Here is a 24,296-nt window from a genome sequence, read left to right on the forward strand (position 1 = left end):
GTCCAGTCTTTGGGGTTTTTTGTCTCTTCTCTCTTGTTTTCATGTGTCTGGGTTTATGGGGAGGCTAAGTGGAGCAGTGAAATTTGGGGTTCTGCTCATTTGCAGCAGCAAGCAGCACTGCCTTGGCTGGCTGCTTGAGAAAGCTTGGTCTCCCGCTTTCAAAAATTCACTGTTTTGGGATTTGGTGAACTTAGGGCCAGGGCCGGCTCCAGGCACCAGCCCAGCAAGAGGCATGCAGAGGCAGGATCCACACGGGCAGTTAGTGCATAGCAGATTTACATTCCAACTTGTAGTGAACTACGTGTTCGTACAGACAAGCCCTTAGTCCTGGCACCATCCCTGCACAGTGAAAGCTTGATACAGATGGCAAAACTGGGTGGGGGGGAAGGATAGCTCAGTGGTTTGAGCATTGGCCTGCTAAACCCAGGGTTGTGAGTTCAATCCTTAGGGATCTGGGGCAAAATCAGTACTTGGTCCTGCTAGTGAAGGCAGAGGGCTGGACTCGATGACCTTTCAAGGTCCCTTCCAGTTCTAGGAGATAGGATATCTCCATTTATTATTATAAAACGCACAGAGTTGCTAAGTATTTTGTCTGAGGTCAGTGCAAATCAGTGACAGCGTTGCGTGTAGTCTCCAGAATTGGTTCCCACTCACTGGCCACTGGGACAATGCTCCCTCCCTAGATCGCTGGGTGTAATTGGGGTGGGTTCTTGTGCTTGAAGGATTTGGCATTTAATAGCCATGACCCAGGCGACTGTTGATGTCCTATAGAAATGAAGGGCTGGTTGAACCTCTCCTTAGCTAGCTGTGTCACCAGGGTATGGTACGCCTCCCGCCCACTCACCATAGTAAGACAGCGCCAGTACACCCTGTGTGCTCTTTCCACATCCATATCCTGCAACCTGCACCTGGACACCGTTCCTGCTTTAAACCTGTCAGACTGAAAAGCAGCGAGTGGTGGCCTAGGCAGATCAAAGCTGGAGATGAATAGCTTCACCTCATGCCTCTAATCCGCTCAGAGTACTCTGGAATCCACCGCCACCTAATGCTTTCTAAAAAGAATCGTATTTCAGCCATTCTCGAAGGAGTGTTCAGAGAGACAAACCTCTTTCCATCTGGTATTCCCTCCCCATTGCTTTCCTAGCTACGAAGAGTGGCCTTTGCCGAGCAACAGCCTATATTTCTGTCCCTTCCATGCTTTCTGCAGCGCCAGAGGTTTGACTTGCAAACAGGGTGTCTCTTTAAGAAAGGCACTCAATCGCTCTCTCTTCCCAGCAGCAGCTGGAGTCCTGAGCCAGGCTGTGTCCCCTCTGCCCTGCTCTGCGGAGATGGGGGAGGGGGACACCCTGTCATCAGCACCCTCCTCCTCTCCTCCCCCCATGCTCTGCACAGCCAGCAGGAGGGTCCCAGGAGCAGCTGCAGGACGGAGCAACGTGGGGGGGGGGGGCACCTGAACACATGCTGCCCGCTGAAAGGGGACCCGCAAAAGATTCCTTATAAACTGGGGTTAGCCCAGTTTTGCTTTGTCCTTTGTCTTGTACACAGAATTGAAACCTGTATTTAAAGGAAAAAAGCAGAAAACATGGTTTTTAACTTGCAAATGGTCTAGTCTGGTCTGTTTTGGGAGATGTGAACTGTGAGTCTTTAACAGTCTGTCTGTCCCCTGTGTCAATTAGGCATAGGATTTAGATCAGGGGTAGGCAACCTATGGCACGCGTGCCGAAGGCAGCAGACGAGCTGATTTTCAGTGGCGCTCACACTGCCTGGGTCCTGGCCACCGGTCCGGGGGGCTCTGCACTTTAATTTAATTTTAAATGAAGCTTCTTAAACATTTTTAAAACCTTATTTACTTTACATACAACAATAGTTTAGTTATGTATTATAGATTTATAGAAAGAGACCTTCTAAAAACGTTAAAATGTATTACTGGCACGCGAAACCTTAAATCAGAGTGAATAAATGAAGACTCGGCACAGCACTTCTGAAAGGTTGCCGACCCCGAGTTAGATGTTAAAAGAACCAGGTGGGTGGGGTAATATCTTTTATTGGACCAACTTCTGCTGGTGAGAGAGACAAGCTTTTGAGCTACGCAGAGCTCTTCTTCAGGTCTGGGAAAGGTGCTCCGAGTGTCACAGTTTATCTATGTCAAAGGTAAAAAACAAGCAGGAATTTGCTTCTTTGACAAACCTGTCCCACCTTCTTTCTCTGTTCTACGGAAACGCAATAGGGCACATGCCCAACTTTTTTTTTCTTCCGTTGCAGGCCCTCTTTAAATTGGGTGTCTGACTCAACACTTTAGCAGAGCTAGCCTAGCGAGGGAGATCTAAACAGACTCCACGAGGTCTATTTAATGCCTGAAGTAGTTGCTAGCAGTGGTCTAAGAATGCTCATGCCTGAACAGAAGGGTAAGGGGGAAGCAGAATGTGTGTCCAACTTCACAGCCTTGCAGTGTAGCCTTGGTATTAGGTCTGTATCTAGCCAACTGCTCATGTCCGTAAAGACCGTGTAGAGCAGGGTTTTTCAAAGTTCGGGTCGCGGCATGTCAGGCACTGGGTCGCTCTGGTCAGCATCGCTGACTGGGCCATTAAAAGTCCTGTCGGTGGTGCTGCCCAGCTAAGGCAGGCTAGTGCCTACCTGCTCTGACACCACACTGCGCCCCGGAAACTGCCAGCAGCGGGTCTGGCTTGTAGGCAGGGGGGCCACGGGGGTCCACGCGCCGCCCCCGCCCCGAGCACTGGCTCCGCACTCCACCGGCCAATGGGAGCTGGGGAGGGTGTGCCTGCGGGCATAGGTGCCAACTTTCCCCGGCACCGGTGGGTGCTCGTGCCCCCCCCCCGACTCCACCCTTTCCCTGCCCCACCCCCATTCCAACCCCTTCCCCAAAGTTCCCGCCCACTCCCTGCCCCATTGGACTTCTTCCCCAAATCCCCGCCCCGGCTCTGCCTCTTCCCCGAGCGCGCTGCGTTCCCCCTCCTCCACTCTCCCTCCCAGCGCTTGCCACGCAAAACAGCTGTTTCGCGGCACAAGCGCTGGGAGGGAGGGGGAAAAAGCAGGCACATGGTGCGCTCAGGGTAGGAGGCGGAGGTGAGCTGGGGCAGGGGGGAGGGGCGGGGAGCTGCCGGTGGGTGCAGAGCACCCACCAATTTTTCCCCGTGGGTGCTCCAGCCCTGGAGCAGCCACGAAGTCAGCGCCAATGCCTGTGGGCGAGAGCTGCGCAGAGCCACTTGCGCGCCTTCACCTAGGAGCTGGACCTGCTGCTGGCCACTTCAGGCACAGCACAGTCTGCAGTGCCAGGACAGGTAAGGGAAGTCTGCCTTAGCACCCCCCTGTGACGCTGACCGGGAGCCGCCAGAGGTAAGCCTGCACCCCAGCCCCGTGCCCCAATCCCCTGCCTGAGCCCCCCCGAAACCCGGAGCCCCTCCTGCACCCCAAACCCCTCATCCCCAGCTCCGTTGGGTTGCGGGCATCAACAATTTTCTTCAGCTGGGTCCCCAGAAAAAAGTTTGAAAACCACTGGTGTAGAGGGCGTGAACCTGGCACTCCTGGAAGTGAAGAAGGAAGCCATGGTGCGATCATGTGCTGTGCCGGTCCCCTTTCCCCAAACAGGGCACTTGGGTTCTGACCAGCAGCTCCCTTTGCTCACGTTATTGGCCAAGAACTTAAATGTACGAAGTTCTGGTTCCCACAGGCTGTTCCCCATCACTCAGGGGCCTGATTCTCAGCTGTGTCAATGGGGGAGACTGGTTCTCATCACCTCTGAAAATCAGGCCGTAAGAATTACAGCCACTCTTAGGACTTCACTGACGACCAGATCCTCTCCATACCCTTGTGGTGTAGATGGTATCTTGGTTTTATAGCTGGGGAAACTGAGGCACTGAGTTGAAGTGACTTTCCTGAACACTTTCAGTGAACCTAATTGAGCTGAAAATAGAACCCAGGAGTCCTGTGTCCCCATCCCCCCCACTCTGGGATGACCATGCTTGTTGCATAATCAAATACTTGTGCAAGGAAAAAATTACAGTTTCCTTGAATTTATTATGGTGAGCACTTAATAGCACTCTTGCCTTGATAACTTGATGTACTGTCTGGTTTGTGCGCCGGGGTACTTAGCAGTAAAGGGAAAGCATTGATCTGTGTCTGTCACACTCCCAATTCAACAAGCCTCTCTGCTTCCCCTGGCCTCCTTTATCTAGGTCACTTACGTAAAGCAGAAACATGGCAGTGATCCAGACGCTGACCCTTGGGGAAACCTGTGCTCTCAGCACCTTCCCCTGGCTTAGATCCCCTTATTAAACAGTGTCTTGGTGCCCCTCTTCTTTTGCCAGCTGTTTTCTTTGTTCTGCGTTAGGCGTTGCGACCAGCAGCGGCCTGTGAACATTTGGCTTTGTCGGAGACAACAGCGCCAGGGCAGCATGGGGAAAGCAAGGCCTGCTGCTGCTCTGGGAATGAATAAGGCTTGAAATGTCCAGAGTTGTCAGCACTGAATTTCGTACTTTCTCGTCCATCTCCCCTCCCCACGCACAACTGGGCTCCTTTAAAACAAACTTCGTGCTTGAAAATAGCTTCTTGTGGGACCATCCTGCCCTTGATGTATGCCCAAGGAGCTCCCTTGACTTCGGTGGGGTTCCCGGGGCATAATGAAAGGTGGGCTTTGACCCTGTACCTTCATATCCCTTCTGTCCCGTGCATGGTCCGCTCTGGGTCAGGTGGGAAGAGTGGAAGCTGGCTGCAGAGTGGCAGGGAAAGGGAGGTGATCAGGGAGGAAAGGCAGAGATGGTTCGGTGGGGGTTGGTAGTGTGAGCTGCTGCATGCCCTGGGGGTTCCCGAGCTGTCAGCTGGATGGATTGCACTCTGGCTACCCATTCACTGGCGTCCATAGCAATGTAAGGAGAGTGTGTTTCAGTAGAGACGGTGTGCGGGTGTCCTGCTGGCAGGGCACGGACACGAGACGCCACGGCACTTCTGATGGCAGGAGGTGTTTGGGCTGTTCCCCATGGCCAAACTGACCCCTCTCAAGTCCTGTCCAGCCCCAGCAGTGACAGCATCTCGCCGGTGGCTAAACTGATCCCCACACAGGGTTTGTAAAGGGCTCTGGGATGAAAGGCGCTGTGTAAGTTACTAGCTCGTTACTGCAGTACACGGGCCTGTTACGATAGCAGGTGCGCGGAGGGGCACCCTGGAAACAGCTTGCCAACACATGGGATGGTATCATGCCCTGGAGAGGTGGGAAGTTTGCCATTGTGGTACCACTGACTTGCCTTGCTCGGCAGATCTCTGAGTGCCCCCGAATGGCGGTTCCGTTGGTCTCTAGTTCCCTTCTGCAGCCCTCTCCTCTAGTACTTTGTCCTTAAAACGGCCCACCAAACGGGAGCTCCGCTGTGGAGTGCGGGGTCCTTGCAGGCAGCCCCTTGTAGCCCAAGGCCTTCAGGGGAAGAGCTTTGGAATCCGGAACCGCAACAGTGAGGGATTCAGGGGCTTTCCCACCATCCTGCCTGTGTCTTTCTCACAGCAACTCCTTGGTCTCCAGAATCCCCCGGCTGCAGCGAATGGACTGGGCTGTCTTTTAGACACCACCGTGAGCGGCTTACTCTGTCACCCAGCTTCTCTTCCCTCCGCCCATCCCCAGCCTCTCCTCTCCCCTATGTCTCTGCCCTCTGTGCCTCAGTTTCTCCTCTCGACCGCTCCACCCCACCACTGTGGCTACCGACTGCCCTCCCCCAGGACGAGCTTAGGAAAGCAAACAAAACAAAAGGCAGAAGGTTCAGGGAAGAATAAAGGCCCCAAGGGGGTCAGAAATGGGCTGAGGATTAAAAGAAATGAAATAAAAAGTTAGTTAATAGGCAGCTGTTAGGCTGGTATGAAGAGAAACCGGGGTTAGGCAAGGGTTCAAACGAGCAATTTATTAACCGACTCAGAACCATCCACTTGTGCCCCTACCGAACATGTGGTTACGCAGACTGTCCTGCTGTTTTCACCCATTGCATCTTAGCCTGGGAGCTCTTCGGGGCAGGGCCTGTCTTGCTGCATGTTTGTACAGCCCCTAGCACGATGGGGCCATGATCGTGGATGGAGCGTCTGGGCCCTACGGGAATGCTGAGTAACTGACCCTGACTAGGGTAGGAAGGGTGAGTTAGGCCGGGCATGTCCAGACGCGAAGCTCTCCCGCCAACATAGCGCTGTCTACGCCGGCGCTTAGGTCAGTGTAACGACATCGCTCAGGGGTGTGGGTTATTCAGGCCCTCGAGTGACGTCGTCGTGTCGACCAGGGCTTGCTTAGTTCGCAGTTGCCAAAGCAGAGTGAGCGTGTGAGCTGTGATTCTCTGTATCTGATGCAGTCAGAGTGGGCCTGTGCGTTTTCCTTCCCTGAAACACTCTTCCCAGCACATCACAGTTTATTCTGGCAGATCCCAGCTGCAGTAAGTGCAGAATAGAGGCTGCCCTATTTTTATTTCCCCTCCAAACCTGCCTTTTACCCACTGTTCTGCACAGTCTGCTGTTCCCGTGGACTTTCAGCCAAGGGGTGTCGCTGGGACAGGAAATGGTCTTTCATTGTAGCTGGTGGGTGTATGTTGTGGGATTGCTGCACCTGGTCCGTTTAGGTGACAGTGATCCTGTGGGGCTTGAATGGGGTCGCAAATGGAGCGGGCGGCGCTCTGGATCAGTGCTAATAACGGCTGTTGACTGGGCGAGATGGATTGTGGGCCGCTTACAAAGCAAAGCAATAGATTGGTCGTTGGAAAGCCACTCCTGTGGGAGACAAACCGGGTGATTCAATAGGGCCTCCTGTCACCTTCAGCTTTGCATTCTTCTGTCTCTCTTTCCCCTCCTCTCTCCTAGCTGTGCGGGCTCTGAAGTGGGTTCGCCGGGGCAGAGAGCTCGCATCCCTTTATCCTGGGGGGGGGAACCACGTGGGTCTGTTTCCAGCAAGTCTCCAGCTTCTTAGCCAGGGAGCAAGATTGCCGTCTGCTCCCGAGGTGGAGGGTAGGTGGCAGCTTTCTCAGCCCTTGGAAGGGGAATAAAGCCGGTTCTGCATTGCAGCGTGCCCAGCAGAAGTCTCTATCCTCTGAAAAATGGAAGACCTGTTGCCCTTTCATTGTGTGCGTCTGCTGCTGGGGGTGAGCGGGCTGGTGGGGGCCGATCACAAAGACGGGGCTTGTGCCAGTCCAGAGCTCAGCATCTACCGCAACAGCTTCAATGCTCCCTATCCTGGCTGAGCTGTAGGGTCCCCGGACACAGGGGAACAGTCTCTCTCAGTGAAAACAACGAGGAGTCCTTGTGGCACCTTAGAGACTAACACATTTATTTGGGCATAAGCTTTCGTGGGCTACAGCCCACTTCATCGGATGCATGAAGTGAAAAATACAGGAGCAGGTATAAATACATGAAAGGATGGGGGTTGCCTTTACCAAGTGTGAGGTCAGTCTAAGGAGATGAATCAATTAACAGCAGGATACCAAGGGAGGAAAAATAACTTTTGAAGTGGTAAGAGAGTGGCCCATTACAGACAGTTGACAAGAAGGTGTGAGTTAACAGTAGGGGGAAATTAAGTTTAGATTTTGTAATAACCCAACCACTTCCAGTCTTTATTCAGGCCTAATCTGATGGTATCCAGTTTGCAAATTAATTCCAGTTTTGCAGTTCCACATTGGAGTCTGTTTTTGAATTTTTTGTTGTTGAAGAATTGCCACTTTGAGGTCTGTTATTGAGTGACCAGAGAGGTTGAAGTGTTCTCCTACTGGGTTTTGAATGTTCTGATTCCTGATGTCAGATTTGTGTCCATTTATTCTTTTGCGTAGAGACTGTCCGGTTTGGCCAATATACATGGCAGTGAGCGCACTCAGGAGGCGTCATGGGCACCCTTGAAGCCCTTCCGATAAAGGATCTGCGTGGGTCAAAGCTGAGAACCCTCCAGCCTGGCCTTGCTCTGGGTCAGGGAAACTTCCCAACAGTTGCGTCTGACGAAGTGGGCATTCACCCACGAAAGCTTATGCTCCAATACATCTGTTAGTCTTAAAGGTGCCACAGGACTCTGGGTTGCTTTTCCCCACAGCTGCGTTCCTGGGCCTCGCACATTCCTTTGCTGGCTCTTTGTTCAGCCTGGTAGAAGCAGCCATTCTCCGTGTGAGGGAAACGAGCTTTGACAGGTCCTCGCACTGGCTTTAATTAAGCGCCTGTGTTGTGCTGCAGAAGGCTGCCCTGTGGGGTATTTTGGGGGAGGGTCACCCACTGGGCTAGGCTGCTTGTGTGAGCAGGGCCAGCTTTGTGGTTATACAGAGCCTCAAGCCAGCAAAGGGGGCAGAGGGCTGGGAACAAAGAATGACTTTCCCAGCCTGCAGGTCCCAGTGAAGGAGGGGATTAGCACGGGCCCAGGGCGCATGGATGGAACCAAGGGGAATTTGGACATAAGCTCGGTCCCTAAGGGTTCAGTTGCTGGTCACACTTGGCAGCTGTTTGCCCTGGGAAAGTTACAAGCCAGGATTGGTTTTCAACAGTTGCAGGGATTGGATTCCTGGGAGGCGAGGGGAAGGGGTTCAGAGCAGGTGTGGGTAGCTCTGCTGTCTGGCTGATTGCAAACATGTTGCTTCCCAGGCTCCGACAGGAACCTCGGAGACTGGCTTGAACAGGAAACCCGTCTGGTTTGGGTTTTTAAGGACTGTCTGTGCTCCGCTCTCCCAAAGACATTAGGGAAGGTGACGAGGAAGGAGGCAACTAATGGTCCCAGAAGGTGGATGAAGCGTGGCCAGCTAACTGCCAGCTAACTAGCGTGGCCAGCTAATTTACAGAGCTGTGTTGTGTTGGTAACGCTGCCTGTAGCAGTGGGAATTCGTCCCAGAACGCGTCAGGTTTAGTCCATGTGCCCAGCAAATGAGGGTACAGGGTCGGATGTATGAACTTGCCTCCACAAACTTGTTTTGGACCCAGATTTTCTCCCTGCATCTCAGGCACCCGGAGCTGCCTGAGCAGGTGAAAAGCCTGTGTTTAAACTCGCTCCTGAGCTCTCCCTGCCCTGAGGGGAGACTTTTGGGGGGAAGCTGGCAACTCCCAAATCCCATCCTGGGGTGGCTAATCTGCGCACACAGGGGTTTTGAGCATTGATTGGCTCGGTTTCCGCTGTGTCCATCTCAACGGTCTGCAGCATGGAAGGGAAACTGGCCACTCACCTGGCAAGACCTCACGCGCCCTTCCCCAGTGGTGGGGGGGACCCTCGGAGAGTAGGCTTTCAGGTCACTCATCTGGGCACCACACACTGGTGGAAGCGTGGGGCGGGTGGAGAGGACAGGGCCAGGAGCGGATGGTGGTGGCTGTCACCTCAAGAAGCTGTAGCAACTCCACAGGCAGTGCCCTGTTTGCAGCGGGGAGGAGAGGACGCCTGTAGGTCATGGGGCAGTAGATTCCTGCTGGAAATGGCTTGCCACTGAAAATAAAAGCATCCTCGTTCTCAAGAGTGCAAGGTTTGGAGCCTTCCACTGTGGAGATGTGGGAGACTGATCTGTAGGGGTGGGGGAAGCCTGCCTCTTGGCTGACCCCCTTAGGGCGAGGCATGTGGCTTGGGTAGGAGCCCAATTTACATCCTGCACGAACCCAGCACTGATCAGTTTCATTATGTCCCACTCCTGATGTTAATTCGTGGCAGACCTCATTTGCGGTGGGGAATGGACCCCTCACAATGTGCAGTGAGACCACTGGAGAGATGTGAGGAGAGCAGCTTGGTTATCAGATGCTCAAGACCTCTACCTGCCGAGCAGGTACGGCGCTCGCAGTTTCTCCCGTGGAGCCCTGCCCTGGCTGGGCCAGCCCTGCGGAGGAGAGGCGAGTTCAGGGTCTGCGGCCTGTTCAGTCTCTCACTGTCCAGCAGGGAGCCCACTTTTGATCCTGGCACCTGTCCCCGAACACTTGGACCCGGGGTTAGAGCACTGGGACGTGAAGGTGTGGGACAGCATGTAACAACCTGAACAGGAGAGACTGTTGGCCTCTGAACCGCTCCTGGAGTCATGATGTCCCAGCCCAGGAACCACTGACCTCATCCTGGAGGCTGCGTGTCCTATCAGCAGCTTGTGTCTGCAGGTCCCTTGGAGTTGCCCTTATTCATTTGTGTGATGCCACATGGGGATGGTGCTCTGCAAAAAGAGGGGCAGGGAACTTTTAATCTAAACTAGACCAAATGCAGACAAGGGTAGAGAGAGGCTGGTACACCAAGGATAGCTCAGTGGTTTGAGCATTGGCCTGCTAAACCCAGGGTTGTGAGTTCAATCCTTGAGGGGGCCATTTAGGGATCTGGGGCAAAAATCTGTCTGGGGATTGGTCCTGCTTTGAGCAGGAGGCTGGACTAGATGACCTCCTGAGGTCCCTTCCATCCCTGACATTCTATGATTCTATGAACTCGGTGTGAATTGGGTCCTCTCTGGGTGGCTCCCGTCCTTTCCAAGGTGATGACAGTGTCGAGGGTTAGGTCAAGGCACAAGGGCAGGGATGAGTGGTGGTGGTGATGGGGGAACTTGTGAGGTTGCTTGTGGTGGTGGGTGAGGAAGTTGCTCTAGGCGTAGCCGGGTAGAGGAATAAGAGGCGTGGAGAGATGCGTGGGAGATGACGTAGGTGGTGGTGCTGGGGGAACGTGGCACATGAGTTGGGCGGGGGTGAGTGTAAAGGGAAGCGAGGGACGAGGTTAGATTTTGTGTGTGAAGCAAACTATTAAAGGGGTGGGCACGTGTTGCGGGGAATGCTACTGGACAGGCTGATAAATGTCCTGAAAAGATGAATGAACCACGTAGCTTGCACCGCCTGAGCTGTTTGTTGGTCCACACAACTCTCAGTCAAGCGCTGGCTCGCGGAACCTGAGCTGGCCCTAGAAAATCCTTCCACTGCAGCATTTCGAATCGACCCGAATTCAGAGCTGTGTGTGTGGCGGGAGGGAGGGGTGGATGGGCTTGAAAAATATCTGCTTTATTTTTACATCGCAGTGGCTCTTAGATGCCCCAGTTGGGGATTAGGGCCCTACTGTACTAGGCGCGGCACAAACACACACTGTCCCAACCCTAGAGAGCTCACAGTCTCCAATTGAAAAGATGCCAAAGGGAGAAGAAATGGACAAAAGAGGAGGGGTGAGTGAGAGGACAAAGTAGTAATAAAAGGATATTGTGAAAATGACAGACAGCTGTGCAATACCCCTGCTTTTATCTTTGCTGCTGTAGGCCAGGAAATCTGTCCTGATCCCAGAAACAGGCCAGCCAGGTTCACACACCTCGTTAATTTCTCCTTTAGATTCTCTAGCAGGATCCTGTAGCGTTCTGGGTGCAAACACTCCACAGAAGTGTTTGTTCAGGAATGGTTTCCACTGGAATTTTGTAAAAAGGCATGGAAATGTTTAACGCTCCTCATCGTTCATAGGGTGCCAGATGTTTACAGAGCACTTATACACAGAGTGCTCAGATGCACAAGTTTCTTCTTGCAGGATTAATCCTTACCGATAGGAGAGGAAATGTGTATAGGGAGATGTCCCCTCTTCCAAAATCTTTCTAAACTAAACCAAGGCACTTCCATTCATCTTAGGTATTAATGGAAGCTTTTAAAAAAACGTAAGGCTGAAGTTTGAGCCATATTTGACTTAACACTGCCCCTTTTAAATATGTCTGCTAGTCATTGGGATGCAAGCCAGGTTTTACTTCTGAAATTGCCAGGTAAATATTAGGTTATTAAATATGTGTACAAGTCTCATTAATTACAAGTGCCCTCCTTTGATAGCTAGAGCAGTTGTTTTGCTAGGGGTATATTTATATTTTGTAAAAACATGCCTCTTGTTTGAGTTTCAAAAATACCTGCATCTGATCTTAGATTAATTTTAAAGGACCATAATATGAGAGACACAATGGGAGAAGATAACTTGTTACTATACAGTTTAGCAAGGTAAAAACATGAGCCATATTTTAACAGGACATTAGGTACTTTTTTATAGTCTGTTTCCCCTCAAGCTGACATATCTAATCTCTTTATATGATGTAATATTTAAAAATTACTTGTTAATTCTTTTCCTGGTGTTGTAAAACTAATCAATCCACCATTCCTCTGCCTTCGTTTGCTGCAGCCTTTCCATTTGTCTGCGCTTTTTCCAGTTCCTGCTCTCAATTGAGCTACAGGCTAATAAAAATTATTTGCCTTGGCTGCAGTTTATTCCAAACAGTGTTTCCACCACCCTCTTAATGGAAAGAATCTGCCTGAGTCACCTGTCGCTGGTTTCTTAATAGCTTGTTGGCATCAAACTGAGCAGTTTTAGGGCTCTGTGTACATCTGCAAGCTCCATGCAGGGGGTGGTTATTTCTCTAATACAGTCTCTCCCCTGCCCCGTTATTTGCCAGCACAAGCATTGCGTGGGATGGATTCTGACCTGCAGGAATTTGGTCCAAATCTGTTGCAAGACTGGAACTCTGGAGCGACAGGGCACTAGTGTAGCCTGCTCACAGCTACGGGTGGGCAGGGAGTGCATGTATCCACAAAGGAGGGGCATTGAATCAAGAGTGCAGAGGAAGAGCAACGGAAATGATTAAGGCGATCCAATCGATTGACTGAAGCCCCAGCCTTGTTCCTGCGGAACTCAGTGAGAGTTTTTCCCTTTGTGTTCATTGGGAGATGAATCAGGGGCCCTGAATTAGGAGACATTACGAGCTCTCCGTTATGGGGGGAGGGATAGCTCAGTGGTTTGAGCATTGGCCTGCTAAACCCAGGGTTATGAATTCAATCCTTGAGGGGGCCATTTAGGGATTTGGGAATTTAGTTGGGGATTGGTCCTGCTTTGAGCAGGGGGTTGGACTAGATGACCTCCTGAGGTCCCTTCCAACCCTGATCTTCTATGATTCTAAATGACAACTAAAGATCTGTGGACATAGTGAAGTGTATGGAGCTGCGGAACAGCCTCCCACAGAAAATGCCAGGAGCCTTGTTGGTTGTCACTTTAAAATTAGACCAGAGAAGTTGCTGGAGGATAGATGGGGAATTCAGTCCTGTGCTGGCTGTGCGGCGTGCACTGGGTGATCTTGCGCTGTAGTGAGAGCGCGCCACCTCCCGAAGAGAGCCCTGGGATTGGAAGCCAGGAATTCCTGAGATTCAATAATCCTGGCCCTGCTGCATGGCCTGGGGGAAACTAACCTGATCTGCCCCTATGCCTAAAATGGTCATAAGAACACTGCTCCCTCCCTGGGCTGTTGGGAAGGTTCCTTGAACTAGTGTGTGCACAACATGTGTCAAGTGCTATCCGAGCGGAAGACTTTGCATAACGTAATCCCCAGCGCCAACTTCTGTGTGCTGAAAAATCACAATTGAAGAAAACCTTCAGATTACCTCTAAACTCTCATCGTCCTCACCCCGCCTCTAACAGAGCGCATTGCAGCTGCAGATCTGGAGGTGTGTGAGAGGGTAGTAAACTCAGGAAACTGAGGCACGGAGGTAAAGTGACTTGCCCGGGGTCATGCATCAGGGCAGTGGCAAAGCTGGGAATAGACCCCAGGTCTCCTGATACCTCCCTCCACTATCTTTAATTAGTGAAAGTATTTTTGTGGCACAGCCAGAGCGCTGTGCCAACAGGAGGCCTGTCTGCCCTGGGGCCGGCACCTCTTTTAAGTCTTGTTGATGTTGATGCTGCATCAACTTCTTTCCTGCCAGCCTGGAAAGGGCCTAGTCCTCTTGCAAGTTCTCTTTCCACAGGGACTTTCCGTAACTATGGTTTTAAAAAAAAAAAATCTTTGCAAACGTCCTATCAGTAGGAAGGAGGCATTGCTCAGTTTGCTTCCTTTTGGTGTGGGCTGCCCTGTGTGTTGAGATAGCTGCTCTTCTGTCAGACTGGTCCTGTGGTGGTGAAATATACCTGACTTTTATAGACCCCCACACGAATCCTAAATGCTGGACCTGATCCTGCACCAAACTACATTTTTTCCCTCTACTGTGCCTAGTCATCTAGTGTAATGTTTCTCAACCTTTTTGATACCAGGGACTGGCTTGCTGCCTTCCTAAACTGTGTCAGGGAGATCTCAGGAACCGTCACCGGTCCACAGACCGGTCGTTGAGAAACACTGATCTAGTGCATTTCCCTTGGCCAGTACAGGATGGTTCCTTACGGATAATGTTCTAGTGCTTTGTCCAGTCTAGCTTTTACATTTCTGAAACATTGGGGCTTCCACCCCTTCCCTTGGGGTCACGTTCCACAGCTTGATGATCTCCCAATCAGGAACCTAAAAGCTTCTTGATATTCAGCCGAAATTCCTTCCTTTTCTTCATCCCATTACTTCTGCTTACTCCCTGGCACTGTTCTAAATTTCGCTCCCTTCTTGGTGATTATGTTCTTTCTCCAAATAGCTTGTAACGAACTGATGCATGATACATCAGGGATATGTTTTTTTCCCCATGAAACTTTGGGGAACATATTTGCAATTTTATGCCTGGAAATGTTTTGACTTCTTTGTGCAAAATTTGGCAGTAAGAATTGGTCTAGCCTACGTTCCTGAAGGTCCCAGCAAACTTGTGTGTGCTATAAAGCTTTCAGATTTCCTCTTGACTTATCAAAACAGAATTTAATAGTTCGAAAATTAATCTTTTTGCTCAAATGAAGGTAATTTGAGAGCGAGCAACTTTTTGTAAAGTCTGAATAAAATGTGAAAACAAAATGTTGAGACTTAGACTTTCTGTAAAAATTTCCCATACAGCACCACCCCTAGTGTCTTGCTTTGGATTTGAACTCAGGACTGAATTGCTCATAGTCAAGTACAGATAATACACCTCTACCTCGATATAACGCTGTCCTCGGGAGCCAAAAAATCTTACCGCGTTATAGGTGAAACCGCGTTATATCGAACTTGCTTTGATCCACCGGAGTGCACAGCCCCGCCCCCCCCAGAGCACTGCTTTACCGCGTTAGATCCGAATTCGTGTTATATCGGGTCGTGTTATATCTGGGTAGAGGTGTAGTTGGATGGAAGACCTCGCTATAGCAAGTACTGGACCAGTTTGACCCTTAGCTTGTGGGATCTAATGGGATTACATTTTCTGACTGCAATTTTTTGACTGAACTTGGCAGTGGCTGTTTAAAAAGAGGTTAGTGAAATTTGTAGGTGCGGGTGTCTGTCTGTTTCAAGATGATGCTAGTTATGCTGCTTCACACTTAATGACTTTCATATCAATATCTCAAAGCATCTTAAATCTTTCAAAGACACTAACTTCCTTATGAGGTAGACAGAATTCTATCTAGTTTATGAAGGAGCAAACTAAACGAGTGATTAAGTGACTTGCCCAAGGTCACAAGAAGTCCGTGGCAGAGTTGAGGATATAACTAGCTGTCCGAGTGTGCCATAAGCGTGCACTCTGCTGCTTTGCAAACAAGACTGCTCCTTCTGTGGCTTCATGTTTTTCTGCTTCCAATCCCCAGCCCGTCACGTTCTGGAAGTGATCAGCACAACATGATGTGTATAACTTTGAGCTTTGAGACTTGATCCTTGTGTCGGAGCAAAGAGCAACACTTGGCAGACTACCCCAAATACCCTAGTCGCACTCTTGTAAGCTGTATTTTGGACCATACTGTAGCGTTGTGTTTTATGGTGGCTTTAATGGGGTCAAAAATTGGATTGGTTTGCAGCCTGTGCAGCGGTGGGGCCTCTGATACGGCTGATATTACACTGGAATGTTTGTGCAGTTATTGTTTTTCTCCCATGCAATAAGACAAGCCAGATGTGACTCCTAGCTAACGTTGCCTTGTGATATTGCTCTCTTTAAAGGGACCATCTGCCGCAGAAAACACCTCCAGTATTTTAATATAATCTAAGCAATAGATTTTAAAGTTGGCCATGCAAAGAAGTGTGTACAGCTGGGGTGCCCAATGCACTGTAAGGTATGGGGCTTCAATCCAAAAGCACTGTAACAAAGTTGGATAATTAGCCATCTTTCAAGTGTGATATTAAGTGGCTTGCCTAAAGGATGCCACACTGCAAGACACTATCCAAGTCAGGAATGGTACCAGGGTTTCCTGGCTCCAGACCACATGCTCAGTCCACTAAACCATATGTGGTAAACTTTGTCCTAGATGTGGGTGAAACATTTCCGCAGCAGTTTGAGGGGTCGATAAATACAATCACAGTCCTACCTGCATTTCTGATACCAGGTATGGTCTTCACTGACCATCCCTTTGGAGCCACACAAACAGTGACGCCAAAGAATTTCTTGACTAACTCTAGAATGTGTTTTGAATGGAGAAGGTGAGGGGTAGGGAGAGTAGTCCTGACTCGGTTGCTGTGTGCTTTACAAATCCATCAGGGGACTGGTCCACCTCATCTTCATGGGCGTTGATGTATCCAAGTCAGTGCGCTAACCTCTGTTGCATGGAGCCACTTCTCACGCTGTCTGGAGTAGCTCACAACTGTGAGTGGCTACCTCAGGGCAGACTGTCAGAAAATAGGGCAAACGCCCCAAACTGGCGGTGTGTTCTGTGATTGGATTTCACCAAACCAGTAACACGTGAACTCCTGGATCATTATCCCAGTCTTATCATGGAGTCATAGACAGTTCCCTTAGACCTGGGGTGGGCAAACTACGGCCCGGGGGCCGCATCTGGCCTTTCAGACGTTTTAATCTAGTCCTCGAGCTCCCGCCAGGGAGTGGGATCCGGGGCTTGCCCCGTTCCGGCGCTCCAGCCGGAGAATGGGACTGAGGGCTTGCCCCGCTCCACGCGGCTCCTGGAAGCAGTGGCATGTCCCCCCTCTGGCTCCTACACGTAGGGGCAGCCAGGGGGCTCCGCGCGCTGCCTCCGCAGCTCCCATTGGCCGGGAACCATAGGCGCCAACTTTTCCCGGCGCCCGTGGGTGCTCGACCCCTCGCTCCCCGCCCCGACTCTGACCCTGCCCCGCCCTGCCCCCATTCCAACCCCTTCCCCAAAGTCTCCGCTCCCTCCCTGCCCCAAATCCCCACCCCAGCTCCGCCTCTTCCCCGAGCGCGCTGCGTTCCCCCTCCCTCCCAGTGCTTGCTGCTGTGAAACAGCTGTTTCGCGGAGGCAAGCACTGGGAGCTAGGGAAGGCGGGAGCGGAGATGACCTGGGGCGGGGTGGGGAGCTGCCGGTGGGTGCAGAGCTCCCACCAATTTTTTCCCCATGGGTGCTCCAGCCCCAGAGCACCCACTGAGTCGGCACCTATGCCGGGAACCGTGGTACAATGGGAGCTGCAGGGGCAGTACCTGCGGACGGGGCAGCGCGCAGAGCCTCCTGGCTGTGCCTCCACGTAGGAGACAGAGAGGGGACATGCCACTGCTTCTGGGAGCTGCTTGAGGTAAGCGCCACCCAGACCCTGTACCCCTGACCCCCTCCTGCGCCCCAACCCCCTGCCCCAGCCCTGATCCCTCTCCTGCGCCCCAACCCCCTGCCCCAGCCCTGATCCCTCTCCTGCGCCCCAACCCCCCGCCCCAGCCCTGATCCCTGTCCTGCGCCCCAACCCCGATCCCTGTCCTGCGCCCCAACCCCCTGCCCCAGCCCTGATCCCTCTCCTGCGCCCCAACCCCCTGCCCCAGCCCTGATCCCTCTCCCGCGCCCCAACCCCCTGCCCCAACCCTGATCCCCCTCCCACTCTCCGAACCCCTCGGTCCCAGCCTGGAGCACCCTCCTGCACCCCCAACCCCTCATCCCCACCCCTGAGCCCACACCCCCAGCCAGAGCCCTCACGCTCTCCTGCACCCCAACCCCCAGTTTCGTGAGCATTCATGGCCCCCCATACAATTTCCATACCCAGATATGGCCCTCAGGCCAAAAAGTTTGCCCACCCTTGCTTTAGACACTCCAGTCAATCTTGCCACCCAGACAACTGGACTTTTGTGATAATGGTTACTTACACCAGCAATCACACCTCATCAGGTTGCTCCCAGTCCCAAGACAACAGTCACTTACCTCGGATCAATTGGTGCTCCAGATCTTACACCAAAGACCATGCTGATCGCCAATCTATAGTAAATTAACTAAAGATTTATTAGCTAAGACAAGGAAACGAGTTATTCAGAGGTTAAAGTAGGTAAATAATACATGTACAGGTGAGTCACGGTTTGTAATTCCAACTGGTGGCAGTGATGTATTAAACAGCCAGTTGCCCAAAAGTCTTTTCGGGGTACCCGGATCGTGTCTGGGGATCTCCGCTTTGCCTCTGATACACTTCTCTGTAAGGGTCCAAACAGTCCAGAGAGCGGGCGCTTTCCCTGAACCCATACATACAGCTTCTCAGCAGTGGAAGGAACGCCCCTTTAAAATAAGGCTATTCTATCCTATGATGTCACTAGCGTGTCTGAGAGCCGCCGTGGCTGGCAAGGCGTGAGACGGGAAGCCATTCAGACCCTAAGTAGCCTGTGGCTCTAAATTAGGCCTGGTCGGTACGGACTGAACGTTAATATCCACTATGAACAAATGCCCTTTGAGGCAGGGACGATGCTTGATACCCTATCTGAGAGGTGCCTAGCGCACAGTGCGGTACAATGGGTAGCTGGGAGCTGTGTCCCTTGCAAGGAACTCTGGTCTTAACAGTAGATCAGCGAGTCGTCTGATTTCAGACAGGGACTAAGCGTGATCCCTTGTGTTACGGATGCCTGGACCGTTTCCCTCTTCGCTGCTCCCCGAGGCTGGTGGGTTTTGTGGTATTTAAATAGCCCCTTCAGCAGATGTAATTTTGTATTGGCACACTTGATGCTTTTGGCGAGTTGCTTACCACCCTGTCGCGGCAGGATCGCAGCTGCGTGGGAGTCTGCCATTCGTGGGCCATTACCCCGCATGCCTTTCAAGGACGTTAGCTGCTGGGTGTCATGCTCGTTACAGCCATGGGCCAGACTACCTGCGTCTAATGTAGCATGACAGGAGTTGGAGGGGAAGATGCAGGCTCGTCCTCTGTGAGCAGAGTGTTTCGCTGTTATGGCTGAGTCTTGAAGTGAATCTTAGCACTGCTGCAAATAGGCAGCCCCGGAGGCTGAAGCCAAAGAACAGGTACAGTGCAGGTAACGCTAGTGCAGGCTTCCCAGCACTGCCTTGCCAATATCCCTTGGTCTCTGAGCTGGAAGCCTCTCTAGGCAGGAGATGGCAGCTGAGACTCTCAGCATATCTAGCCTTTTGACCTAATCTGAGCTGCGGCAAGGCAGTCAGTTGGGTTTCTTTGTGAAGTAGGTAGCAGTCCACTAGGAAGGGGACTAAGGTCAAATGAGGAGTGACCAGTGACCTAGAGGAGAACGGTGCATAATAATGAAGTAATAATTACAAGACGCCTCCTTGCTTTTCTCCAGAATTCTCTGATAGGACACATCGTGTTTTGCATGGTGCTCTCTATCATGCATCTCAGAATGTTTTGCAGTAAAATAAAGGTGAATTCCTCTCTTCTTCTAGAAGGCACCAGCTGCAGCAAGATATTTCAGCTGAGATTTTAAATGGAGGGTGAGGAGATGGGACCGAGAGATACAGGGCAGTTGTGCCAGATGGCAATGTGCTCGCTTGGCTCTCTGGTGCGTTATCTGCTTGCAGAACCTGCAGTGGCTGGAGCCATCCGAGTAGTGAGGATAGACTTGATCCAGTGACTTCTCACTTACTCTGTACGTACAACTGGAGGCCCAGCTGTAGTATAAGCCCTGCTGACTCTACATTTCTCTGGATGTGTCGGGGGGGGGGGGGGAGATATCTTTTGCAAGTGGGTGGATTGTGTTGACTTCCATCATTAGCACATCTTTGGGGATTTCACTGCCTCTCTTTCTGATGTGGCAGCCAGCAGCCCGGGGAGAAATGTTGCTGGCAATTAGAGGAGGGGTGCAGAAGGAACCACATGTATCCTTGTTGGGGATAGGTGGGCTGGGGGTGGGAGGAGAGGGTCTAAATGCTGCTTTCCCTCCCTACCATTGCAGGAGATGCAGGTTCCAGAAACTCATCTCTCAGTTCTGCTATTCATGTCTATAGTGGGTCCAGCCATTGATGGAGGATAGGTCCATCAATGGCTATTAGCCAGGATGGGCAGGGATGGTGTCCCTAGCCTCTGTTTGCCAGAAGCCGGGAATGGGCGACAGGGGATGGATCACTTGATGATTCCCTGTTCTGTTCATTCCCTGTGGGGCACCTGGCATTGGCCACTGTCGGAAGACAGGAGGAGACTGGGCTAGATGGATCTTTGGTCTGACCCAGTATGGCTGGTCTTATGTTCTTATGTCTGTCTTACTATGAATTACTCTCAACCTAACATGCCTGTGAGCTAGGTAGGGGATTAACTGCCACCACCACTGAAACTCAGCCACCTCTTGGGTGGAACATGGCAGCGGTCTAACAGCAGCCATGCAAGACGTGAAGAATGCTCCATCCAACCGCAACTGCAAGAGAGACTGAGGGACTGAACAGAGTTCGGAGTTTGACCAGCAATTTGTTTACCAGCACACCTTTAAAGATATTGCACCACTTAAATGGTCATCAGAACCTCTCTGGATTTCCTCTGAAAGCAGCACAGCCCCCTTAATAAAATGCTGTTGGCATTGGTCAAACGCCAAGATAGAGAGAAGATTGCAGCCTAACCAATTAGTAGCACTTCTGCAGCATCTCTTAGTTGGGTCTCATTCAAGTGCTGGTCCACTTGGATCACATTTCCCTTCGCGGCACTGGCAAACTTACAGACATGTATGTTTTTCAAATGCAGGTCTCCTTCACTTTGCCCAAGATGCCGAAGGCAGTGGGCAAGCTGCAGTTGCCGCCATCAGTCTCCAACTGTGTAAAATCTTGTTACAAAGAGGACTGTGATCAATTGTTCTCCATGTCCACTGAGGGCAGGGCAAGAAGTAATGGGCTTGATTGGCAGCAAGGGAAATCTGGGTTACATATTGGGGAAAACTTCTAGCTATAGGGATAATTAAGCACTTGGAACAAGTTACCTAGGGAGGTTTTGGAGTCCCAGTCATTGGAAGTTTTTAGGAACAGGTTGGACAGGGGAGGGTCTAACTTACTTATTCCTGGTTCATTGCGGGGGGCTGGACTAGATGGTCTCTTGAGGTCCCTTCCCACCCTATATTTCTGTGATCAGAAGCGGTGCAGAGAGAAGCCTTCACTCTGTTACGTTGAGTAACCTCACCCAGCCTTAAGCAAAACACAGACCAGATACTATGATCTCTACTCCGAGCAGTTGTAGTAAAGCTTTACATTCACATTAACCGCTCATGTCCTACTGCATACATTTCACTGGCAGCCTCCCTTAGAGGGTTTGCAGATGCTGGGACCGGAGTTGTTCTAGCCCTGACGTCACAGGTTGTCCCGTCACTTGCTGATGGCACTGTGTGGTATAAACCCGCAGGAACGGCGCGGGGGGGCCCTGCTTGTATTTTAGGTTTGAAAGACTTACCAGTTTTTTGTTTGTATAAAAAATAGCAATAAATGGCTGCTTATTGTCCTGTTTTAACAGGAAAGCTGAACCCTCAGAGATGTGCGTACCTAGTTGTGAAATTCAAACTGATGGGGCACTGTGGTGCGGGGAGGGGTTGGTGCCTGTGATTTATTGCACAGTGTGGGATCTTATTTGATGTGCAGGATGTGCTTCTGGATACATTGGTTGTGGATGCTGCATGTCTGTAGGTAACACTGGGCTAGTACCTTCCCTGCAATCTGACCAACAGGAGGTGCTGTGGCTAGAACGAAGCAATGTATCTGAGCACACAGGGTGGTGTTTTCTTGTCTGATGCTCCTGAAGTGCCCTCGGAGGAAATTATGCAGCATACACCCTGCATGGGAGCTGGTGTGGAGACACTTCAGCTGCAGGACTTCTGGGAGGGAAGGAGGTGTGTTCACAGCACTTTCCTCCTGCTTGCTGGGATAGTTTTCCTAAGCAGCATTGCAGAGCTGCTGTTCTTGGCGGCCTCCATCCAGTAAGGCACTGACCACACGTCTGTAGGTATCCTTGTTTGGATGCCGAGGGCAGATGCCGAGGCCTGGTCTTGAGCTGCTCCCATTGAAATCAGCGAGAGTTGGCAGTGCTCAGGGCGTCCAGGCCAAAGGTGGGCTGGACTGAAGGAGCATCCCCCCTCTCCCAGGTGTGAAAAGGCAGCCCTGCGGGGCCAGGTGCTCTGCGGCTGTCCCAGTGCAGACAGTGCCGTGTTGGCTTTGTGACCTGGGAAATGTTCCATGTGGGCTCTGCAACTAGCCAGTCACTTGACAGAGATGCCAAGTTTCTAGGTTTGTGCACTTCACATCTGTCACCTGTTTGTTCCCTTGTCCTCTCCCAAGGGGACGGGGTGTGTGCAGTGGAGCCAGGATTGGAATAAAGAAACTCTTGGCTTCCAGATGTGTGCTTGGACCACTCAGCTATCCTGCCTCTCCCAGACCGCAATGGTTTTCTTCTCTCATGCTCTTCTACCCCCTTCCTTTCTAATAGACACTCCTTATGGCAAAATCAAATTCAGGCACAGAGCAGGCGCGTTGGCAGAGCTAGTCAGTGACAGTTTGGGCAGGGGGGGCATCTGGTCTTCAAGTCGAGCCTTAATTTTGAATTTCCAAGCTCTTCTCCTTTTAACCACAATCTTCTTTTAGAAGGTATTAATTGACTCTGCATTGTAGTTGTAACCATGTTGGTCCCAGGATATTAGAGACACAAGCTGGGTGAGGTAATATCTTTTATTTTCTGTTCTCTCACCAATAAAAGATATTACCTCATCCACCTTGTGTCTGTTTGATGGGATGGATTGCACCCTCAGCAAGTTTGCAGATGACACTAAGCTGTGGGAAAAGGTAGATACGCTGAAGGGTAGGGATAGGGTCCAGAGTGACCTAGACAAATTGGAGGATTGGGCCAAAAGAAATCTGATGAGGTTCAACAAGGACAAGTGCAGAGTCCTGCACTTAGGAAGGAAGAATCCCATGCACTGCTACAGGCTGGGGACTGACTGGCTAAGCAGCAGTTCTGCAGAAAAGGACCTGGGTATTACAGTGGACGAGAAGCTGGATATGAGTCAGCAGTGTGCCCTTGTTGCCAAGAAGGCCAATGGCATATTGGGCTGTATTAGTAGGAGCACTGGTGAGGCCACACCTGGAGTATTGTGTCCAGTTTTGGTCCTCCCACTACAGAAAGGATGCGGAAAATTGGAGAGAGTCCAGTGGAGGGCAACAAAAATGATCAGGGGGCTGGAACACATGACGTATGAGGAGAGGCTGAGGGAACTGGGGTTATTTAGTCTGCAGAAGAGTGAGGGGGGATTTGATAGCAGCCTTCAACTACCTGAAGGGGGGTTCCAAAGAGGATGGAGCTCAGCTGTTCTCAGTGGTGGCAGATGACAGAACAAGGAGCAATGGTCTCAAGTTGCAGTGTGGGAGGTCTCAGTTGGATATTAGGAAACACTATTTCACTAGGAGGGTGGTGAAGCACTGGAATGGGTTACCTAGGGAAGTGGTGGAGTCTCCTTCCTTGGAAGTTTTTAAAGTCAGGCTTGACAAAGCCCTGGCTGGGATGATTTAGTTGGGAATTGGTCCTGCTTTGAGCAGGGGATTGGACTAGATGACCTCCTAAGGTCTCTTCCAACCCTGATATTCTATGATTCTATTCTATATTAATAGACTAGTCATTTTTAAAACGTGGGCCTTCCTCTGGAATGCACATGTAGTATTACTATGGAGGGTAATTTGTCTTAATGTGAACAAGTTACTTAGTGGAAATAGGGTGAGAACTGAATGTAGGTATATGCCTTAAAATATGGTATGCGTCGGTAATAGGTCTGTTTACAAATGGCACCTTCATGCCTTGAGTTGTGTGCGTATATGAATCTCATCAACCCACTGACCCCACACGAGCCCTGGGGGACACACTGTCCCATAGTGGGGAGAGCCAGATTCTGTGCTGGCTCAGACATTGTCAGAAAGCTTGTTACGTTCTGTTTGCAGCATCTTTGTCCCTGGTGGTGACCGAGCCCTGGTTGAGGTGGGAGGCCTGCCAGCGAGTTTCTTGTCTATCAGCCTTATGTAGCATAACTGAGTCTTATGTGGAATCCCACAACATCCTATGTGGAGCCCCATGTCCACAGTTAGCCTCCATTAGCATCTGGAGGAAGTCCTTGCTGCGCTTGTACCTACTGGGCTCTGGCCTGCTGCCCTTATCAGATCAAAGCTGTCACATGTGTCCTGTCTGTGCGTGGTCTGGTAGCCTGGGCCTCGGAGATCTCCATATCAACAAGGAACTTCGGACCTTCATACATAATGTCGGTGGTCCATTAGAACACTTAGCTAGCCAGACAGCGAGTAAAGCAGGCGTAGGCTAACAGCACCCTATGTTCATACAGCACGTAGGCCTAAAGAGAATCCT

General features: G+C 51.2%; 1 protein-coding gene across 1 annotated transcript in view; it reads left to right on the forward strand.

Moving 5' to 3' along the window:
- Nucleotides 1–24,296, forward strand: part of RAB11FIP5 (RAB11 family interacting protein 5) — a 99,006-nt gene that overhangs the window by 33,246 nt on the left and 41,464 nt on the right. The window lies entirely within an intron of this gene.

The sequence above is a fragment of the Emys orbicularis genome, chromosome 5 (genome assembly GCF_028017835.1).
Source record: "Emys orbicularis isolate rEmyOrb1 chromosome 5, rEmyOrb1.hap1, whole genome shotgun sequence".
In the NCBI taxonomy this organism is placed as follows: domain Eukaryota; kingdom Metazoa; phylum Chordata; order Testudines; family Emydidae; genus Emys; species Emys orbicularis.